Genomic DNA, 21,776 nt, shown 5'->3' on the forward strand with positions numbered 1-21,776 from the left:
TGTAAACAAACCATTCATGGATTTGTAAGATGAAGTACCCTTAGTCTGCTCTGCTTTCCTCATTGCAGTAACGTCCTTGTACTGATCTGTTGTAGGTGTCGCCCATTACATTTTAAATTTTTAATATCATCAACACAATTCAAAGTGTCATATAAACATGTAAGTATCCTAGAAATTTGTAAAGTGTCCGCCAGACTGTCACCACTAGGGTATTCCCTTAAGAGGCTCTAAGGGTATTAGAGGGTGACCTGACCCATACATTAGCCAGGGATGGGTATTGAGGGTAAATCCTTACCATAAATATAAATCTGGGTAGTTTGCTAGCCTTTCCCATGCTTAGTGTTACTTTGGGGGGTCCAAGTAAGGTCAGGTTAAGTCAGGACATGGCATTCTAGGGAAGGTTAGGTTTGTTGTAGTCAGCGGAGCCTGTGTCTGTCTTTTTCAACTGGCCCTTGGGCTAAACAATATAGAAAAGGGTGTATAGAATGCAGTACAGGTGAGATAATTTATAAAATGACCGAGATATTGAGAAATTTGCTGTCTTTTCATGTTTTTGCATTCATCCCCAATGGGCTGGTTCTAAACATGGCAGAAACTCTGTGGGATTCTGTGTTTAGTACTAATCCTTCAGGGATGAACGTGACAATAACTCGATCAGTTTCTCAACTTATCTCACCTGTGATGCATTCTATACACTCTTTTTACATAGGCCTATTGATTAGCCTAAAAATTTTATTCATAGATGATATCATTGTGTGGCTATCTCCATTATATTTATTTACCAAGGTTATTTTTTATTTAGCCCATGAATCTTAGCTTTTTGAAAAAAGGCTTTGGATTTTCCATCCAATTTTGCCTGACTATACCAACTGTGAGGTTACATCCATGTGTTGAAAACTATTATTGGTTATGTACTATATGCAAAATCTCAAGGCTTGTATAGTATATGTATTCTGAAACTGCACAGCTGGCTGGTAGGGTTAGGTTAGTACTAATGTAAACTATTTACATGGTTATAGCAGTGGTGCAATAGTTGTGTTATATTTTCAGCAATAAAATTTATTTTTTAAAACTTGAAGATACCGGTGCTTGTTACTCGAGCGTTTAAGCGTTTTTAAATGCCGCCACCAGTTACTGATGTACTTGATTAATATTGTATCTTAGGAACTGTATTTATAAAAGTTAAAGTGTGTCGATCCTTTTGAAGCTTTAACGACTGTCTTGTGGGTGGTATGATATCTGTATTATGTCTCGTGCAACTGGTTAGGTAAGATTCTGTTACCTACAGTGCAATACCCTGTAGGGAAGTAGTGCTGTCAGTCTACAGGCATTACATTCAGGTTCTTTGCAGCGTCCTTTCCGTGGCCCCTGGCTGCAGCACCTTTCATCCCTTTTGTAGTACCTCAGTTCATATTCTCTGTCTTCCTTCTTACTTTCCACCTTCTCCCAACAATTGCTACATTATGCAACTTCTAGGTTTTCCCCCTGTTACACCTTTAAAACATTTTTACTTTCAATTTCCCATTCAGACTTGAATGACCTCATAGGTCCAAACTCTTGGCCTTAGGCCTAAATTGTATATTAAGTTATTATATATTCCATCCCACAGTGCAGTAAAACACGTAAAATACATGTTAAGTCTTTTCTTATAAATATTCATGACGGCCTTTGTACTGTGGCTGGCACTTGGTATCAGATTCATTGCAGGATAAGAACTGGGTCTATCTGCTTCAGCATTCAGTTATTGCTAAACAGTGATGACTTCCATTGTCTCTCACTCTCTCTGCCATGAAATGGAATGTTAATTGTAACACTTCAACTTAATGGGCCTCATTAGTGGACTTATGTACTTACGGGTACCACATTACATTTATTTTTCCCTATGCTGCCATTTCAGACATACATTAGATACATCTCTTAAAGTGCATGTCGGGTGTAAAGTACAGGTGGCTTGGTTTTAGGAATTATATAGGATCTTTGTTACTGCATGGACCTTGCTACTTATCAGAAATGCCAGATCCCCAAAGTGTCTGTTAAATTCAGGTACTACTGTGTTTTGTATAATCAAAAGCTAAGGTTGTTGAGGTTATGTCTCGCCAGATGTAGGAATGAGATAAGGGGTGGTCCTGACTTGTCCTCAGTTGCAGCAGTTGTAGACATAAAAATGTTCATGCCCTCAAATAGCTCTGATTCTGTTACATGAGAACCAGATTACATATTCCATTGATTTAGATTAAATTTTTTAAATGAACCTTACCTCTCCATTATATAGCTTTTACTTCCATGCAGCAGTTGTTCAACAGACTGAAAAAAGGTGAGAATACTCGGTTTTCTATAAATATCTGTTTCTGTCCATCTACTTCCCCCACCCCCCACCAGGGGAACGATAGGTACAAATACCCGTAGCTGGTCAGTCTACTTATCTATGCTCGGTTTTCTGCTAATGACTTGGATTGTAAATTTACTTGAATTTTTCCTTGGATATGGATGGTAATGATAGAAAAAGGATCTGTAAGGTAAGAGGTTGCCATATTAGGCTTTATTCTAGTTCCACTGATCCTCATGACATGTGTTCAATGTCGAGGAAAAGAGTGTAATGTGAATGACTGCTGTCAAGTATGTGAATGGTGGTCAAATGAATTTATGGTAAAATTGGTGAAACATTGTAAACGAAGAGAGGCTGATTGTTTGAAAACGTAGAAAAAGAAGCAAGAGGTTAGCCTCCTAAGGCTAGTGCTAAGTGAGTGTATGATTGTCTCCTTTCCCCTTTTATTAACTTTGTTAGGACCTCTTCTTCTCTTCATTCTGTTGCTCCTACTAGAGCTTCCCAATCGATTCAGGACGTAAGATTTGATGGAACTGAGTCAGGTATTAAGATTTAAAGGGCTCGATAAATCAGTTAGCTGAAGTTTCACATAATATTTATGGGCGTTTTCCTCTTTGGGGTCTCAGTTGGTTTCGGGTAATTCGCCCGTGTTAGAGGAAGAGTCAGTGTCTCCACTCCTGAATAGACATGTCCTTGGCATGTCCTGTCATGTTTCCTCACTGCCTGGAGCAAAAGGGAACTGGGACATGTCAGGGAGCAGTGCGGATCTGTGCCCATTGTCCCCTTCCTCTGGTCAACCTGATGGCAGTGCCGGTATCAGACTTCGTTTACCAAAGGATCGCTTGGGTAAAGTAAAGAGATGAGGGGGGGACCTGACTGCCATCCTGAAGAAGTTGTTGAAGAGGAGATCGAAGAAGAGGTCCCATAAGATGTCATTGTCATCATCTTCTTCGTCTTCATCTTCGACTTTGTCGTCTGCTGCGTCCTTCCCTTCTTCCTAGGCTCGTCATCCGAAGAAGAAGAAAAAGGCTGCTTCTCCCTCTCCCTCCCAACGAAGTCCTGCACCAGGACTCATAAGTGGCTGTCTCCCTTTACAGGGAAGGCAAAGGGATCTCTCGTTAGCTCTTTCTGGCCCTTGGGCTCGGGATCTGGGTCACGTACCCCGGCAGGGTCTCGTGTCTCGGGAGCCTCGGGCGTGCTGGTCTCCCAGGCCCGCATTCCTGATACCAGTTCAAAGAAGTCCACTTCTAAGATTGGTACTGTGCCTGTCTCTTCTCAAGTTTCTTCAGACACTCAGGAGGAGACTGCTCCCGATGATTGTTCTGTACAAGATTCGGGAATATCGGGTGCTCAACTGAGCCGAGTCACTCAGTGCCTGGGATTCTGCGGAATCTCGGGCACCCCAAACCAGCACTGGAGAGCCAGCTCGCCGGTCTGGTTCAGGCACAGATCAAGAGAAAGGGCCAAAACATGCATTTGTTTCATCACTTCCTGTCAGCACTGCTCCAAGTGCTTGGCCAGGTTCCCAACCTGGTGTCTTGGACCCAAGGGTCTGAGCACTCAGGGATGCATAGAGGAGGTCCCGTGTTCAGTCTTCTTCAAGGGAGGTTTTGGCCTAGAAGACTGGGGCACATTGTGAAGTCAGTGCAAGTTCACACAAAGCAGCTCCCGAGCACTTGACTCCGGCCAGCCCCCCGATCACGTTCGCAGGATCGGCCTAGCTCACTGGAGAATGGTGCTTGGGTGAACCTCTCCGCTCTCCTTGGGACAGCGCTTCACTGAGCCATAAACGCTCTCCTAGACCTGTGCTGCCGTCACCATCTGGTTGGTGGCCGCCCACGACCTGCCTCTCCTGCTAGTTCTGCTGGCAGGACAGTTAATAGTGCTCAGTCCCCTTCACCTGTCCCCTCAACCTCCTGGGGTTTTACTGGGAGGTGTGAGTTGGACAGGAGGAACTCCAGTGAGAGTGCTTCTCCTTAGGGTTCAGCTGTGAGGGCCTACTCCCCAGGCTTGGTTCTCGGATCGGCTCTGTTGTATGCCCAAGTAGTTGAGGAGGGATCCTAGGGGTCTGTCGAGGTTCTCCCTCCTGCAAGGGGAGTAGCTCGGGAGGACTGCACCCTGGAAGGATTCAAGGGTCCTCTTCCTCAGGGGGCGGACACCCCTGAGATACAAAGGACCTTTTCAGAAATCATCGTGCTGATTTGTCAGCACAATGATCTCAGGGAAGGGGCTGCGGCCTCTTCTGTGGATTGTCCTTCACGCCTTGAATCCTTTTGGGGTCCCAACAAGGAACCCAAGGCTTCGGTGGGGCTGCTGTGGTCCTCGCTTGCATAGGGGGTACTCGACCAGGTGAATAACCTTGTCTCTGGGCAAGAGAATTCACTTCGGTCGAACTGCTCAGACAAGCTCCTTCCCCCTCCTCTGCCTTGACAGAAGCATTTCTACACGCCCTTGGAGGGTTCTTTGCCAACTAAGCAGGTTGACCCAGTCCTTGCTGTGAAAGGGGTTTCCCTTTCGCAGCAAGAGGCAGCGGACCTGGAAGCCACCTCTATGGTGGCTCTCGAGGCAGTCTCCTGGTTAGCTCTCCTTCCTCTAGCAAGGGGAGGAAGGAGACTCTGACAGTAAGACAAACCCAATGCTCATATTTGCCTTACTGTCACCGACTTTTGGATTCATCCTAACCTAATTTTGTATGAGGTTACATTTCCCTCACTCATTTGAAAAGACCTAGAAGTCTGACAATTGATCATGCAGTTCCTATACTCCAATCAATATGTCAGAGGCATGGTACTCTTCATCACTGTATCGACCAGGAAGAGAATCCTAGGTGTGGCAAACTCCAGTCAGTTCAGAGACTCACTCAGATTCCTCCCTCCAACAAGTAAGTCTTCCTAATGTAAAGACCGATGGTTTGTATATTTTGTAGGAACAAATCACAAATTTCTAAAGTAATTTGTATTTTTCCTGCCTATACAAACTTGAGGTCCTTTACATTGCATTTCATGCCCACATCATGCCACCCCTCAAACTGATACCTGGGCCAGAAGGCAAATTGGAATGTTGACATCCGGGCGGGCGGGACTCCCGCTTACCAGACAGCAGTTAACTGCCTAACCACCTTGTTTGAAAGTTTAACGGCTGTTTCCAGCTTTGCTGAAAGTAATTCCTAATGTAAAGGACCTCAGGTTTGTATAGTTAGGAAAAATACAAATTACTTTAAAAATGTGTGATTTTCTTGTGTTTCTCGGGGTTCATTGGCTATGCAAGAAGTGTGCACTGCACAGTCGGCTACGCTCATTTCTCCTGTGCCTAGTGTAGTTTTGCGCCTTTCGCCACAGCACCATGAGTCCTTGCATCTCTCTACTGTCCAGTCTGCCTCTATGAAGGTTTCTCCTTCTGTTGGTCAGAACGCAAGGCTCCACTCTTGTTCTTCTTTACATCTATCCCCTGCACGTGCTTCCCCTATGCGGCTTTCACCTGCGCTTGTATCACCTATGTGACTATTGCCTGTACTGATAGTGCGTGTGCTACCAAAGACTATACGGCATTCGACAGCACATGCTTCACCTATGCGGCCAGCACCTGTGCTACCTTTGGCTTTACGGCTCCCACCTGTGCACCTAGTGCCTGCTATGCACTCTTGTTCTGTTAATCTTCACTGCTCAGACTCCCAGAGAGACATTGGTTGTGCTTCAGGTTCTCAGACTCTGACTAGCAGTGATGTTGCTCAGTTTCCGCCTTTGGATTCTTCTTCTCCACTTAGAAATCCTCCAGCTAAGTGCGCTAGTGTTTCAGCACCTCTTCCAGTTACAGGAGTTTAGGCCCATAATTAAGGGATTGCAGTTTCGGCTGTAGTTTCCCCTGTGGCTCAGGAATTGGCTTGGTGTCGCAAGTTGCATCCTGATCAGAACTTAGATTTGTTTATTGAACTGGGAAATGTTCAAGAACCAAGACATATGCCTTTCAAGTCGGAGAAAGCTGTTTTGTTGGCGGCGGCTAAGGAGGAGATGCTACCTAGGGGAGAAGTTGTTAGAGAGTTAGCTTTGAATCAACCAACTACTACTTTTCTGTCTTTGCTTGCAGAGGTCACGGCCCAGGTTAGAAAAGTTATTGTCGGCCTAGACTCAGTGGTCAAGCCCCCTTCTTTTTCTTCACTAACCTCCACTAACCTTAATTTCTGTGCCTGGTCCCGAGTTAGTGCCATTGCTGGTTTTCCTTGTTGTTGGAGGTACAGGATGTGGGGTCTTCTATGGGTGATGTAATGGGCTCTGGTGCAGAACCTAATGAAGAGACAAACACAACTTCTTCTTTTAAGAAATTATTGGTTTTATGTAAGGAGAAGTTCCCGAATTATTTTGCGAAAGTGAATAAGCCTGACATGTTTTCATGTAGGAATGAAAACCCGGGCCAGTCATTTTTTTCTCCTTTTGTACCTCAGTTCACTAAGGCTGTTTTAGGTAGATTCAAGGCTGTTGGACATATCTTGGATCAGAAATCCTCATCCATGAATGCTTCCCCTTTTCTGCCACTATATTTGGGTAAAATGAGAGCTAATTCATACTCTACTGGTCTTTTTCCTAGACTTGAGGTAGCTTTGGGGAAGGATTCGGCTTTCCTCTTTTGGATCCGTTGAAAAAGAGAACAGCCAGCAAAAGGAATATAGTGTCTTCTCAAGTGGAATTGAATTCGCTTGTCAAAGCTATGTTTAGAACCTTGGAGATCCTCTCGTTCATGGATATGTCTGTTCAGATAATTTAAGCATATGTTCTTAATTCTGTTTATTATAAATTTCCATTGGGCCAACATCATGTAGAATGGAGTTTAAGAAAATTGTTTTGTGATTTTGTATTTATATAAACCCTGCACTGTTTTATATCTGTTTGTAGTACTACCTTGTATTCATAGCAAACTATGTCTTTGGAAATATATGTAACTGCAGTATGCCTTCATCAATCTTTACTTATATTTCAGGTTGGTCTGTTCAAGTTACACAGACTTGCCACTTGCATTTGACAATGAAGAATGTTTTACAAGTCAGTAGAGGTGACAAAATATGTTCCCTGGTTTACGCTACCGGTCTCAAATGAAGGCTTCAAGAAGAAGCCTTATTCCAATGAAAAGCCCCTATACATAGTAAGCGAACTTTTAAATTGGTTTTATTGTATGCAGAATCATCTTACACTATACAGTGTTGGTTTTGTAGTGTAATTATGGAAATGCATGCACAGTAGTTTATTTATGTTTTCTCAGCTTGATACTGACTGAAAATACTGTATGATTCTAAAACCAATTTGCTTATCATGTTCTAGTGCATAAGATTAATAATACCTGCTTTCTCAAAAAGAAACTCATTGGTATATTCTTATTTAGGGTAGAATATCCTAACTACGGAGAAAGTTGAGAATTCAATTGTAATTTCAGGAACTGAAAATATGCTCTTAATACAGTTACAGTTTTCTAATTGAGAAAGTTCAGAATTCAGTCAGAGTTTCATTTACTGAAAACTTCAGTATTTTGTCAGTGGAATATTTTCGGTCTTTCATGTTATTAGTGTTGTTTTCTGTAAAAAAAAAAAAAAAGTTGAGATGGCTGTTTGTCTGTCAGCCCACACTTTTTCTGTCCGCCCTCAGATCTTAAAATCTACTGAGGTTAGATGGCTGCAAATTGGTATGTAGATCATCCACCCTCCAGTCATCAAACATACCAAATTGCAGTTTTGGAGCCTCAGTAGTTTTTATTTTATTTATAATTAAAGTTAGCCATAATCGTGCATCTGGCACTGCTGTAGATCCCAACAACACAGGGCCTCACCAGACCGTGGCTGAAAGTTTCGTGGATGGTAGCTTAGAGTTTCATAGGCCATGGCTGAGAGTTTCATACAGCATTATACGCTGTACAGAAAACTCTATTGTGCCGAAGAAACTTTGGTGCATTTTTTACTTGTTCATTTATTCCTCCACAGTATACAATCCATTGGTCTTTACATAAGGAATATGCTTCAGCGCAGCTGGAAACAGCCATTTAACTTTTAAACAGGCTGGTTAGGTAGTTAATTACCACCCGACTGGTGGGAGTCCCGCCCGCCCAGACAGTAAGCATTCACTTTGCTTTCAGCCATTGTGTGATGAAGAGCTGTGTCTCTACTCTCTGCCCTGCTTGCCATTTCACTTTGTTTTTCTTTTATTATCCTGGTGGGGTTGTTCTGTGTTTGTTTGTGGAATACAGTGGGTCCCCACTAGTTCGCAGATCAGCAATCACTCCTTCAGTTAATCACTGATTTTTTTTTCTGTGTAATGGGGAATGATTGCTGGCAAAAAGCAGCTGTCGGGTCTGTGGACTCAAGAGGAACAGCAGATACATATCAGTCTTTTGGAACCATTGGTAATATGGAAAGGACTGCAGTAGCTGGAGGACCTAGTATGCAATCGAATGGTGGCGGTCTTTTCGGACAACACCACATCGCTGGCGTACCTGAAGCACCAAGGGGGAGACAAAGTCAGAGTCTCTCTTATGGTCAAAGAGCAAGAACATCACCTTACTGCCTCAGTTTGTTCCTGGGAGAATGAACGTTCTAGCAGATGTTTTCAGTCGCAAGGATCAAGTAATAGCGATGAAGTGGGCCTTACATCCAGAGGTGTGCAACAAGTTGTGGAAACTGTGGGGGGTCTCCCTTCATAGACCTGTTTGCAACCAGGTGGAATCATTGTCTGCTGGTGTTTTGTTCACCTGTTCAAGATCCTCTGGCTTGGGCGGTAGATGCCATGTTATTAGAATGGTTATGTCTAGACTGTTATGCTTTTTTCCCCCTTTGCCATGATCCAAAAGTCATCAGCTAGCTAGACAATTCTGTTAACTGTCACATGACCTTGAGTACCCCTTGGTGGACAAGGCAGGTCTGGTTTCCAGACTTAATTCAGTGCTTAATAGATTTGCCCAGACTTCCTGTCAGGAAGAATCTCCTGAAGCAACCGTCTCCTGCGAGTTCAAGGCTTCTCAAGAGCTTGTAGGAAGGCCAAGAGGGATTCAACAAATTAGATCTACCAACACCAGTGGTCTGTGTATAGGTCCTGGTGTTGAGGTAAGGGGTTTTCCAGCGCCGGTACCTCTATGAACAACATCATTAAGTTTCTGTTATTTCTCAGGTATAAGAAAAAGTTCTCAGTAGCAGCCATTAAAGGCTATAAGGCCATGCTGGCTTCTGTTCTTAGACATGTAGGCTTGCATCTCTCTGAGGGCAAAGATATCAAAGATGTCATTAGAGGTTTTCAGGAGGAGGTTCCCAGGTGTCTGGTGCTCTCTTTGTCTTGGAACCTAGATGTCATTCTGAGGTTCCCTCTTTATCTTGGAACCTAGATGTTGTTCCAAGGTTTATCTTGTTACCACCTTTTGAACCTTTGGAACAGGCCTCATTGAGAGAACTTTCAATAAAATCTCTCTTCTTGGTGGTCTCGGCCATACAGCTAAGAGGATGAGTGAAATATAAGCTTTGTCTTTTAGGGTAGGTTTTGCTAAGGACAAGGCATTTCTTTCCTTTCTGCCTTTGTTTTGGGCAAAGAATGATTTTAGGGGTAAACCCTTGCTTAGGACAGTGTCCATACCCAGTTTGGAATCATTGGCACCCAATGAGCTAGATTCCCTTTTGGGTCCTGTGAGGGCTTTGAGGGTTTATCTGAATTGCACTTGAGACATCAGGGCTAATGTAAAGAATCTCTTTTGTAGTTTCTAGAAGCCAGACCTTCCAATGAGTTAAAGTGCAATGTCTTTTTCGTTAGGTCTGTGGTGAAGGACTTTCATGCAAAATTGGATCATGATGTGTTATCTACCTCAAAGGTAAAGCCACATGACATTCGAGCAGTGGCTAATGAATCATGAATCTTTTTGTACTGGTTCTGTGCAAGTGCTGGACATTCGCTTGTTATGTGGTTTATGGTCTTGTCTTTCATATTGCACTTCCTGCATATGGGCGAGATGTTATTTCCACCTATTGTTCTTTGGACATATTTAGTTCTAGGGCCCAATCTTGTGCCACTGTCATCATTCCTTCTGTTCCCTTCTTGAGTTATCCCCTCTGTAGCCATTGCCATGTTACGTTGCTGGCCAGTTCTTTACAGTAGTTTGTCTCATGTACAGTCCGTGCATTGGTTTGCTGTGCAGTTCCTCTGTTCTGTTTTTCATTCTCCTGTCTCTGTTTTATTTCTGGGTCTAAATTTACTTTTATCAGTCCTTCTTCCCATGAATTCATTAGCCACTCGTCTTCACTGGTTTTCAGGTATTGCCCCAGTGCTCTGCCCTTGATGTTGACGCAGTCTTCTCTGCTTATTAGGCCTCTCCGTCCTTCCTTTCATGTTATGTATAGTCTGTCTGTATTTGGTCTTGGGTGCATAGTGCTTTGTATATTGTCATGTGTTTCCTAGTTTTCTGGTCTAGGCTGCGGAGCTCAGCCTTCATCCACTCCACTACTCCCGCACTATATCTGATTACTGGTACGGCCCATGTGTTATTGCTTTCATCATGTTTCCAGCATTGAGTTTTGACTTGAGTATCGCCTTAAGTCTCTGCCTATACATATTCTTTCTTGATCGCATCCTTCATTGCTTGGTGTTTTATATCCTCTCCTTCTATTATTCCCAGGTATTATTATTATTATTATTATTATTATTATTATTATTATTATTATTATTGGGGGATGGCTGTACAGCAAATTTATCTTATATAGTGTCTTTCTATCCTCCTTATGGTTTCTTTTTCAGGCTCAGCGATGTTAGTCAGTAACTGGGCCAGTTACTAACATCGCTGAGGCTGAAAAGCGAATCATAAGGAGGATAGAAAAGACACTATATAAGATAAATTCGCATAATACAGCCATCCTTTTTAATAAGACCTGTTTAAAAGAGGGTCTATTCCCTTCATATTATTATTATTATTTAGAATATATACTCCTATTCATATGGAACAAGCCTACAGGGGCCATTGACTTGAAACTCATTTGAAAGAAGTTACAGAAAATTATAGGAAATACAGAAAGAAGAGATCTATTATAAGAAAAAATGATGAATTAATAGATAAAAAAATAAAAATATAAGTAGATTATTAAAATACAAGGTAAATTGTTTTATGATAGTACTGTATTGCATCTTTGCTTGAACTTTTGAGGTTCTAATTGCAAACCACAATAGATCAGATTTGATGTTTTGGGTAGTTAGTATTGGTTTGAGGAAATGACAGGTTACTGGTGTCGTGAGTTAATAAATTTACCTCTGTTGTGCAAGTTATGCACAGAATCTATTTGTTTGCCATGCCATGTACAACTTAGACATGGTGTCATTGTATGGATAACTGGAAACTGAACCTTCTCAAGAATAACATGAATACTAAGAATGCACAGTATATGAAACAAATTAATGTATTGTATATGTACCACATTTTACCAAGTGGTTATTTTTCAGTATTGTGTAGATATTGTATATGTTGTCCATTCCTGTCAGTGTCATCTAGACTGATGCTTCAGAGTCGGTTCCTTCTTTCATGGGGTTAGGTATGAAATGGGGTTTCTGCTGACTTGTGTCTTGTGTGAATTCATATGTGGTCTACCTTGTCATGTGTAATCTCGATTTGATGTGCCTTCCTATTGGTCTGTGTCCTATTGTTTCCATTTCCACTGTTTTTCCAACTGTCAATCTTTGAAATCCATATAGTAAATGTGGTACTGGATTATTTTCAGTACAGTATTATCTAGATATAAGGCATTGAGTTCCATTCTTGATGCTGATGTATGGACTTATACTGGGCACCCAACTGTCCAAGAATGTCTCGTCACAGTATAACACAATTGAGCTTCCCCAGCAAGATGTTATCAGCAGAAGGTATTGCTCTGTGTGAAGGAACCATGGACTCAGGACTAAAATGAATGCTTCTGTGCCCACACTGTCTACTTATCTTGCAGCCATGCAATATACATCTCATATTTTGTCAACTCTGTAGTGATGAAGTGGACTGTTTTAACCATATTTAGGTCATTTCATGTGACCAGAGAATGAAATTCAGTCTCCTGAGTAAGTATATCCCCATCCCAAGGTGGGGACACCATTACATCCCACATCACAAACATCACATTAAACTTTTTAAAGCTCCCAGCAGGTCATAATTGTTAGCTGAGGTCTTTTCCCAATTTTCCTGTCTTCACTGTCAACTCTGAATAAAGTCAGCATATGTTGTCATTTCTGTATTGTCATATTGTCAGGATATGTGATTTGGCAATCCTCAGTCTCATACATTTTGAATTGGAGAATAAAGATTGAGAAAGGTATTGTGTGTATTTGAGACTCAAGTTTCTCTTTTGGGGGGAGGAGGTTTCTCCCAAACTTAGATAGTAGCTAACTATAGTTAGGGCTAAGGAGACCAAGGCTTCATTACTTGTGAACAGTACACCTGAATTTTGTTAGCTTTTGCAAGAGATTGGTAATGAAACTTCCAGACCAGATCGCTTCAAATACAGTAATGTTTAGGTGTGATGCCATGCAATTTTGTCTTTTCACGCCAAATGTTTTGCTAGAACATTTCATTCCTGTGTGATTTGGGTGACAAAAATCTTTTAAACCCATCTGGCAAGATCTGGAGCTGTGTGAAAGAGAAGACATTTTTCCAAGAGAACACTGAAAAAGAGGTAAGAGTTGCATGCAAATAATATGCAGGTGACACATCACATCCAGTGGATGATGAACTCAACATGGATACCAGCTCTAGTCATAATAGGAGCCAAGGAGATAATTAGTCAATTATTTCAAGTTGATGAATTCCTGAATAGTTGAGTCCCTACTGGTGGACTCCAGGTATACAAAATGGAACATAATGCAATCTGAAACTAGCTTGGATCCCAGTAAGTTTGGCAAAACTTACTGGCTGATTAAGAAGAATATTTGATCAAGGTAGTAATGATGTAATCTTTAATAAGTTGTGAAATCAGGACTGTTATATAGCAATGGTTTGTAACTATGAAATTTGAAAATGGTTTAAATAATTTAAGTATGTTCTTAATTCTGTTTATTATAAATTTCCATCGGGCCAACATCATGTAGAATGGAGTTTAAGAAAATTGTTTTGTGATTTTGTATTTATATAAACCCTGCACAACAGTATTCAATGATACATCATAAAAATCATGTCATGTTATTAAAAATTCCTATCTATCAAACCTCAAAAAAAATTAACAAGATAAAAAAAATTCTTGAGAGAGAATTATAAATGTTATTTACCTTTTGAGAGAGATAATCAGAAAAGTCTTATATCTTTTGAGAGAGATTATTTAAAAATACATTCACTGAGAGAGAGAAAGTTTTTAGAGAATTAATTTTCCACTAACGTATTTTCTGTTGCCGTCCTCCAGTCTTAATCTGTTGTGGTTCTGTTTGACTGCTGCCTTTTTATCACTTTTGCGACCAACAGAATTGTTCGCTCTCTGTAGACATGTTGTTCGCTTGTAGACGCTCCGGATACCGATGGCTGTAGACACTGTGTTCACTTGTAGATGTTCACTGCTTTCGCTGTAGATGTTCAGATGTTCACTGTTTTCGCTGTTATGATTCACTTCGTCATTTGTTATGCTTTGTCGTTCTGTTTCAGCTGTAGACGTAGTGGGATGCTTGAAATTCTGGTGTGCGTCCTTCACACTTGCAATTTTCGTCTTCTGTTTGGATCCGCTTCAACTGCCACCATTTATGTCATGTCATTATCCTTTCTTTCTGTTAATGTCTGCTATTCATTACCAAGTTAAGAAGATTACTTTTCTTTATAGATGTTCATCGTTCTGGCTTTGTTATGTAGTAGTGTGTTTTAGTCCCAGGAGGCTTGAAGAAGACGCCGTGTAGTTTTCTTTACTTCATTATCACAATAATAAAGTTACAGTAAGTTTACAAAATGAATTGCAGTGCAAGATTACAGTAAGTGTCAAATGTGAGCCTTTCTTATATCAACCCACAATTGGTGAGGCTTACAACCTCACTCCCTTTCTTCTCTCTGCTTCTCTGCTGCTCCCCCTCAGAACTGGACTTGATAAGGATTTCTGGAAGTCCATGTCCAGCCCCTTCGTAGGCGGGAATCTTGTTTTCTGTCCCACCTTTGTAGATGCCTAATTGGTTCAGGCTAATCTAAAGACGTCCCTTTTTGGGTGGATTTTTGGAAGTCACACCGCCTCCAAAGGAGGTGCTTGCACGTCGCTGGAAGTTGTGGATTCCGGTGGCTGTTTACCCAATTAGGCCATGAATTCCTTGTGATTTCCAGTTCGATTAAATGCAGCCATAATGACTCCATCACCATGACACAGTCATAACACGTACCTGAGTTTGGCTTTTGTAATCACAACACAGGTTTAGCTTTTCTGGCACTGTTTTACAAATCCTTTATGCTTTCCAGTTTGGCCTTGTCATCTCGATATAGCCAAAACACAAATGTTGTTTTGCTATTCTCTCTCTCTCTCTCTCTCTCTCTCTCTCTCTCTCTCTCTCTCTTTCTCTCTTTGTTCGTTTCTTCTAATCTCTCTCTCCATCTTTCTCTAACTATCAATGTCTAACAATGGAAGGTTTCTCTCTCTTTCTCTCTTTTGCTATGTTAATTAACATTTAGAATATTCAGAACTCCTAGTTATCACTACACTATGTCTTTGGAAATATATGTAACCTCAGTGTGCCTTCATCAATCTTTACTTATATTTCAGGTTGGTCTATTCAAGTTACACAGACTTGCCACTTGCTTTTGACAATGAAGATAACATATTACCAGTCAACAGAGATGACAAATATGTTCCCTGGTTAGGCTACTGGTCCCAGTGATGCTTGGTTGTCAAAATAAAGGCTTCACGAAGAAGCCTTATTCCAATGAAAAGCCCCTATACATAGTAAGTGAATTTTTAAATTGATTTTATTGTATGCTGAATTTTCTTACACTGTACACGGTTGCTTTTGTAGTGCAATTATGGAAATGCATGTACAGTAGTTTATTTTGTGATTTCTCATCTTGATGCTGACTGAAAATACTGTATGATTCTAAAACCAATTTGTTTATCATGTTCTAGTGCCTAAAGTATAAATGCTGATGTGTATATTTGAGATACAAGACCATTACTTTCACCAATAAGATTAACACTTCTGAAAAAAAGAAACTCATTGATATGTTCTTATTTAGGGTAGAATATCCTAACTACGGAGAAAGTTCAGAATTCAGTTGTAATTTCAGGCACTGAAAATATACTCTTAATGCAGTTACAGTTTTCTAATTATTGAGAAAGTTCAGAATTCAGTCGAAGTTTCATGCACTGGAAACTTACAGTTATTTTGTCAGTGGTATATTTTCAGTCTTGCATGTCATTCGTTTTTAGTTTTCTGTAAATGAAGAATTTTGAGATGGCTATTTGTCTGTCAGTCCACACTTTTTCTGTCCACCCTCAGATCTTAAAATCTACTGAGGCTAGATGGCTGCAAATTGGTATGTTGATCATCCACCCTCCAATCATCAAATATATCAAAGTGCAGTCCTGTAGCCTCAGAAGTTTTTATTTTATTTAAGGTTAAAGTTAGCCATGATCATGTATCTGGCACCACTGTAGGTGTCAACAACACAGGCCACCACCAGGCCGTGGCTGAAAGTTTCATGGGCCACAGCTGAGAGTTTCATACAGCATTATATGCTATACAGATAACTCTATTGTGCTGAAGAAACTTCGGTTCATTTTTTACCTGTTCATTTATTCCTACACAATATAGAAACCATTGGTCTATACATAAGGAATATGCCTCAGCGCAGCCGGAAACGGCTGTTTAACTTTTAAACAGGCTGGTTAGGTAGTTAACTACCACCCAACTGGTGGGAGTCCCACCCACCCAGACGGTAAGCATTCACTTTTCTTTCAGCCACTGCGCAATAAAGAGCTGTTTCTCTATTCTCTGCCCATCTTGCTGTTTCACTTTGTTTTTCTTCTGTTATCCTGATGGGATTGTTCTGTGTTTGTTTGTGGAATACAGTGGGTCCCTGCTAGATCATGGATCAGCAATCGCACCTTCAGTTAATTACATTATTGCAATACACTCCCTGAACACCTGAATTAGCCCTGGTCACCTACCAGCCCGAACTACATCCCCATAACTTATTACCCACTAAGTAGGTAATTAACTGGGTTTTAAGAATAGTATATCTAAGGTCTGGCCTAGCAAAACTGTATCCCCTCTATGGCTCCTATGATTTTAAAATTTCCCCCCACCCCTTGGATGGTTGGTGAGATTAGTTTGAAAACAACTGCTTCCCGCTCGACTTTCTCACACAAGAAATCTGTATTCTTCCTAGCTTTGAATAGAAAATTAATTCTGTTCTACTAAAAGGCAAGAAAGAGAGGTCGAACAACAAATATTTATAATATACAGTATATATATATATATATATATATATATATATATATATATATATATATAATATATATATATATATATATATATATATATATATATATATATATTTATAATTGCTTTATTCATTAAAGTAATGCAGGCACTGGTACTGTTTTTGGAGTTAACCTGCTAGTTCAAAGGGTCAAAAGTGTTTGTCTGCATGATACTGGAAACTATCCATGTATGTATTAAGATTTGCCCCCCGGGGAAAATATGCTGCGGGCACCCATGTCCATCTCGCCTCGAAGTCTACTGGGGACCAAAAAAGGAACCAAAGGTTACTATAGGTTTGCCATGGTCCACGCTTACCGAAGGGGTCCTGGAACAAGTAAACTCTGGTATCTGGGATAGGCTACTTCCTCCTCCTGTGCCTCGATAGAAGAAGTACTACACGCCCTCAGATGAGTCTCGGCCAACAAAACAGGTTGACCCAGACTTGGTTCTCTTAGGTCTGACACTGGAGCACCTTCGTGCGGAGAGTATTACCCTCACACAGCAAGAGGCAGCGAGCCTGGGATCTACTGCCATGGCAGCATTCCAAGCAATCTCTTGGCTGGACCTGTGGTCTTTCACAGTGTCCAAGGTCGCCTCTTCCTCAGGTTCCATAACCCCAGAGGAGGATTCCACCTTTAGGAGACTGTGCCAGTCTGGAGGTAGGGCTATTACCTACCTGGCCCAGCAGATGGGGAACCTGTGGGCGAACTTGGTGTTGATGAGGAGGGATGCTGTCCTGAATCGGCTTTCCAAGTTTGTTGGCCCTGAGTCGGCATTGGCTCTAAGGAATGGACTATTGCTGGGGTCTACCTCCCTCTTTCCTCGAGAGCAGAGAGATGCGATGGGACAACTGTGAGTCCAAGACTTACAACTGGCTTGTGCACCAGGCAGTGGCCAAGACTTCTGGGTCTTCACGTGCCACTGCAGCCCAACCCTCGGGAAAATCCAGCTTTCTTCTGTTCCTGCCAAGAAAGGCGTGCAGTCGCGCCCCTTTCAACCCCCTTTCCAGTCTGGAAAAGAGGCCAGGGGCAAGGAGAAGAGAGGAGGAAGCTAGGGGTGGCATTTCCCTCCACACGCTGCTGTTGGTGGGGGTTGCTTGTCGAGCCATTGGACAACATGGCAGCAATGCAGAGCCCAAACCTGGGTAGTAGAAGACCTTCAGGAGGGCTGTCTGCTCCCCTTCGAGTCTCGACCACCCCTCACCAACAATCTGGTCCATTTCCAAACTTATGTTCCTGGATCACTGAAAGACCTCGCCCTTCGAGCCGAGGTAGTGATGCTGAAGAAGGTGCTGTGGGAGTCGTGATGAATCAGTCTCCAGGGTTTTAAAGTCAAGTCTTTCTCCTAGAGAAAGCTTCGGGGGGTTGGGGACCAATCACAGATCTCTTTCCCTTGAACCAATTTGTTCTCCAGACTTGGTTCATGATGGAAACAACATGGTCAGTGCTCACAGCCATCAGGGAGTACGACTTCGTGCTTACGGTGGACCTGAAGGATGCGTATTTTCAAATACACATCCATCCATCCTCACACAAGTATCTATGCTTTGTCCTTGGGGAGCTGGTACTCCAGTCCAGGACACTGTTTTGGGCTCTCAGCCACTCCCCAGCTGTTCACGCGAGTGTTCACCCTCATGTCAGCTTGGACCCATTCATACGGGATACGTCTGTTGAGGTATCTCGACAGTTGGGTAGATCTGGTGAGCTCTCAATTGCAGTTGCTCCAGGACAGAGATCGCCTGTTCAAGTTGCTGAAACCTGAGGATTTTGGTAAATCTCAGGAAGTCTGATCTCACTACCAAGCAGAGGATAAAGTACTTGGGCATGCTGATAGATATGGCAACAGCAAGAGTCTTCCTCTCAGACTCACGTATCAGCAAGTTCAGAAAGACAGTGCAGTTGTTCCTCTCTTAACAGGAGAAACCAGGTCGGCAGTGGCAAGTCGCTCTTGGTCACCTGTCGTCATTAGAGAAGTTGGTCTCTCACAGGCAACTTCACCTTCATTCCCTTAAGTGGAGGAGTTCTTGTCTCCAGCATGGGACTCCCTGTCCCTTCCCATTCCTCTCTTGGAGGAGGTGAGACAGGACTTAGCCTGGTGGCTAGACAACAGGAGCCTTATAATAGGAGTGTCTGCACACTCCCCCTCCCGAGATGCTTCTGTTCTCAGATGTTTTGAACAAGGGATGAGGTGCACACCTGTAGGAGTTGCTGATTTCAGATGTGTGGAGGCAAAATGACAAGCACCTTCACATCAGTACCCTGGAGCTCAAGACAGCCTTCCTGGTTCTTCAAGAGTTTCAGGATCGAGTGATGGGGCACTCTGTGGTGCTGATGAACGACAACACCACAGTATTGGCATGTGTCAACAAGCAGGGGGCCTAGTGTCTCTTCCTCTACACCTGTTGGCAGTGCAGGTACACGAGTGGTCAGTAGCAAACTCAGTAGAGCTGTCAGCCAGATACATCCAGGCAAGAGGAATGTAGTGGCAGACAAGCTGAGTCTCAAGCGTCAGGTGATAGGGACTGAGTGGTTCCTTCACATAGACATCATGAAAAGGCTATTCGACTTATGGGGTCTTCCATCCATCGACCTGTTTGCCACTCAGCACAACAGAAAACTTCAAGTGTTTTGTTCTGTTGTGCCAGACCCATGGGCCACTGCAGAGGACACCTTCCAACATCCATGGGACAATCTGGAGGCAGACTCCTTCCCTCCATTTTGTCTGATTCACAGGGTGATCAACAGGGCAATGATCACCCCAAATCTCAGAATGACCCTAGTAGCTCCCAAGTGGCCACATGCCATATGGTATCCAGACCTGCTAGCTCTACTTTCCTAGGCAGCGAGAGAAATTCCCCCTTGGCACAACCCTCTGTGTCAACCGCACGAAGAACGGTATCACCAGTCAGTTGAGTCCCTGTTACTTCACAGCTGGAGCAGAGGATTTTCTCGCCGCATAGAGACAGAGGTGTCTGGATCCTTCGTCAATCCTCTGCAGCGGTGTACCGGGAAAATGGGCCATCTCTCTGGTCGGAGCTACTATTCAGCAGGTAGGGAACTTCCTTGTCTTCCTTCATCTCAGCTGTGAAGGGCTATAGGGCTGCCCTGGGCCTAGTCCTATGCCTGAAGGGCATGAATATATCCTCCTTGCTGGAGATTTCCTTGCTGATGAAAAGCTTCGAAAGGTCTTACCCTCCCAGGGAACTCAGGCTCCCTGAGTGGGATGTGACTCGTTCTTAAGAGTCTGACTCATGCACTGTACAAGCCTTTACTAGAGCCATCAGACAGGGATCTGACTCTCAAGACCGTTTTTGTGCTTCCCCTGGCATCAGCAAAGAGAGTAGGTGAACTTTGCAGGATAGGTGAACTTTGCGGACTTTCCTTTGACGTTAAACAATCGAGGGGATGGGGATCAGTTACGCTCAATTTCGTCCTGCATTTCGTAGCTAAGACTCAGAATCCATGACACCAGATTCAAGTTCTCTACTATCCCCTCCCTGGAGGACTTTATTGCTAATGATCCAGACGAGATGCTACTCTGTCCGTTAGAATGCTGCAGTACTACCTTAAGAGGACTCAGCCTGAGTGTCAACGAATCTTTATTAATACTGTACTGGCTCGACCATGAAAGAGGTGTTGAAAAACTCTATCTCTTTCTGGCTTCGTGAGACTATCAAACAGGCATACTCTGCAACTAGCGAGAACATCAGTAGGTTCCGAGCAAGAGCTCATGAAGTCAGGGCATTGGTTTGTCCCTTGTATTCAGGAAGAATCTGTAGGTTCCTCAGGTACTGAAGGCTGGGGTGTGGTTGCGCGAGACCACCTTCACATCCAACTACCTTTGGGACATTGCCCAAAAAGTCCTTGGACACTTTTTCCTTGGGTCCTGTGGTGGCTGCTTAACAAGTTGTGTAACTTACCGGCTCCTGTAAGAGGACAGGTAGCATCTCGCCTAAGGTGTTTGGTTGCGAAAGAGAGAGTGTGTGTATGTGTGAGTGACTGGCCTCCCCTCCCTTCCTCTTTCATCAACCTTCCTTTCCCTGCGGGCAGAGGGTAGGTTGTGAGCCGTCACATGCTAGAACTGGTGTTGATGCAGGTGAGTTTTACAATCGAGTATCCATTCTATTATGTATCTGTATAATATAGATGTATAGGAGCAAGCCTTGCTCTCTCTCTAGCAAGGGGAGAAAGGGTCTGACAATAAAACAAATCCAGTGCTTATACAGTGCATTATTGTCTCCGACATTTAAATTCAACCTAGCCCCTTTTCGAATGATGTTGGTTTCACACCCATTCATTCGAAAAGGCCCAGAAGTCTGGCGGCTCAACATTCAGTGTCCATACTTCATTGAATATTTCAGAGGCACAGTCCTCTTCCTTGATCTACTTGATCAGGGAGAAACCATGGTGTGGTGAGCTACCAGTCAGTTCAGAGACCTACTCAGATTTATCCCTCCAAGGAAGTAAGTCGTCCTTATGTAAAGGCCAATGGTTTGTGTATTTTGTATGAACAAATGGCAAATTTTAAAAGTAATTTGTATTTTTCCTGACTATACAAACCTGAGGTATTTACAGTTAAATGCCCACCTTATGCCACCCTTCATTCTGATACCTGGGCTGAAAGGCAAAGTGAATGCTTACCGTCACGGTGAGCGGGACTCCACCAGTCAGGCGGTAGTTAACTACCTAACCACCTTGTTTAAAAGTTAAGCGGCCGTTTCCAGCTGCACTGAAGCATATTTCCTTTATTATTATTATTATTATTATTGAGAACATGAACCCTATTCATTTAATATCTTGAATAACATTCGTGTGTAAGGACGGTATAGAGTGACATGCTGGCTGGGTGTTGACTGGTTTATTATGGTTCCACTGAAAATGAATGTACAGAATCTTCAAAGTTGTTATTAGTGGTGCGAGCCACAGCAGCTTCTACACACAGACAGGGGAAAACAGAGGTAATGATTCGGACATCTGTGTTCGTCGGGCAGACAAACAGATGGCCAGAAACATAATAAACGTACA

At 42.6% G+C, this 21,776-nt stretch overlaps 1 long non-coding RNA gene across 1 annotated transcript in view; it reads left to right on the forward strand.

Annotated features, from left to right (window-relative positions):
* The window catches only part of LOC136835298 (uncharacterized), a 37,523-nt gene continuing 15,747 nt past the window's right edge, over positions 1–21,776 (forward strand). Inside the window, exons 1-3 of the long non-coding RNA XR_010852093.1 lie at positions 1–159; positions 7,298–7,459; positions 15,036–15,215. This is a non-coding gene — a long non-coding RNA (uncharacterized lncRNA). The remainder of the gene's footprint in view (positions 160–7,297; positions 7,460–15,035; positions 15,216–21,776) is intronic.

This window comes from Macrobrachium rosenbergii, chromosome 55 (genome assembly GCF_040412425.1).
Source record: "Macrobrachium rosenbergii isolate ZJJX-2024 chromosome 55, ASM4041242v1, whole genome shotgun sequence".
In the NCBI taxonomy this organism is placed as follows: domain Eukaryota; kingdom Metazoa; phylum Arthropoda; class Malacostraca; order Decapoda; family Palaemonidae; genus Macrobrachium; species Macrobrachium rosenbergii.